We start from the raw sequence: 1,859 nt of genomic DNA, 5'->3' as shown, positions 1-1,859 counted from the left end.
ATCAAATGCAAATACTTCAAATTCACTAAAACTTCTCAAAATATAACCCTTTAATATTAGAATTAATCAAATAAAACTCATTTTTTAACCAAATTCTCAAAACTAACTTCAATTTCATTTTCAAGCTCAAAACGTCTCCTAAAAGACTCAAAAACTCATTTTAATTCCCAATCGTAATATTAATCGAAAAAACATAATTTATTCCTAATTAATCATTTTCATTACTTTAAATTTTGCTAAAGCGCCAAAAAATATAATTTTTTCATAATTAATCAAACCAAAATTAGTTAATGCTTATCAAAATTTTGGCAGAACCTCCCCTAAACCTCAGAACTTTCCATTCTTCAAGAGTTTTCTCCAAACCAACATCCCTCAACCCTTCTCAACCATTTTCAGTACCAATCCATTTCTCAACATGTACCAATCTATTTCTAATGTCAAACCATTTCTCAATATACACAAATCAATTTCCATCAAACTTTTACTAAACCATTGTCACAACAACACCAACTCAAAGAAATCAACATAATCACTAACTCAAGAAAATCAACAAAATCCATAATTTCAGCCACCAAATCAAATCAATCATAATTATCCAGCACAACCTAATTTAATCCATAAGACTCACACAATCACAGAAAAATACATTTTTCACTTTGATATCGATTTATAACAATTTCTTTAAATAAAATAGGTTTTAAGAAAAATCCTACCTCAAATAGTTGAAACCCAGTATTTAAATGTGACAAATTTCCTTTTATTCTTATTTCACAACAATAGAGTCAATTCTAACCATTCCTGCAGCAGTAACAGCTATCAAACATCGCATACAGTTATGGTAGCTCAACCCTAAGATATTTACATTGAAAAATCCTCAATAATATATAATAGAGCAATAGTGGCAAGAGTTTCAGAACAAGAACTACTCATTGTACCAGAGAGGAATGAAAGAATGGAGCAGTAGCAACTCCAACAACCCTCACCGACAAGAATAGAACCTAGCAGAAGCAACAAAAAGCTACGAAAAAACAAAACTCATCACTAATGTAGCAACAAGAACAGTAATCGTGGCAGGCAATGATGGAAACATTGCAATTTGAAGAATGAAGTAGAGTCTAACCGGAAAGGAAAAAGAACGGTACTGCCGATAGTGGCATGTAACTCCGCAGTGAAGCTCCATCAGTAATGACGGCTGTGGCTCCGACGGTGATGAAACGGCACCCCCAATGACACTATAAACTCACTGATGACTGCAATAGCGATGGCAGCGGCACTGCCCTCTCCTTGGTCCTCGCATTTCTCTCATCTTCACGTGCTCCTTCTCTCTCTTCAAAGCCCTAGCCCATAGCCGCGACGATGACGGCGATCTCGTTGGCAACAAGATGCGATGGAGATGGCAGTAGCAAGGCGCGACGGGGATGATAGAAAGTAGCTTCTTGATCGCATCTCTCCTCATGCGTTACTCTCTCTTGCATTGGGTTCCTCGCGATGGCCCTTAACATGGCAAGATAACCCCCCCTCCTCTCTTCTCTTCTTCTCTCATTCTCTCTTCTCTCTTGGCGTGGGGGTGTGTGTTGCGTGAGGGTGGCGGTTGGAGGGTAATGAGGAGAGTGTGTAGGTGAGATTAGGGTCAGGGTAAAAGTATGGTTTAGTTTGGAAAAAAGAGGGGTGAGGGTGGTTTGGTATTTTTTTTAATAAAATTAGAGGGTAGAGTAGTAATTTAAAACCAAACATAATTATCTTTAAGAATACTATTTAATTATCAACTTACAAATTATTTTTAAATAAGTACTCTAGTTTTTAAAATTAGAGACAAATGAATAATTTTTTTTATTCTTAAAATTAATCAAAACTTTCAA

At 35.8% G+C, this 1,859-nt stretch overlaps 1 long non-coding RNA gene across 1 annotated transcript in view; it reads right to left on the bottom strand.

Annotated features, from left to right (window-relative positions):
- Nucleotides 1–1,859, bottom strand: part of LOC110265601 — a 22,855-nt gene continuing 20,996 nt past the window's right edge. The window contains exon 3 of the long non-coding RNA XR_002351765.1: nucleotides 1–14. This is a non-coding gene — a long non-coding RNA (uncharacterized LOC110265601). The remainder of the gene's footprint in view (nucleotides 15–1,859) is intronic.

This window comes from Arachis ipaensis, chromosome B08 (assembly GCF_000816755.2).
Source record: "Arachis ipaensis cultivar K30076 chromosome B08, Araip1.1, whole genome shotgun sequence".
NCBI classification, from domain to species: domain Eukaryota; kingdom Viridiplantae; phylum Streptophyta; class Magnoliopsida; order Fabales; family Fabaceae; genus Arachis; species Arachis ipaensis.
This window is presented reverse-complemented; position numbering and strand designations above follow the sequence as displayed.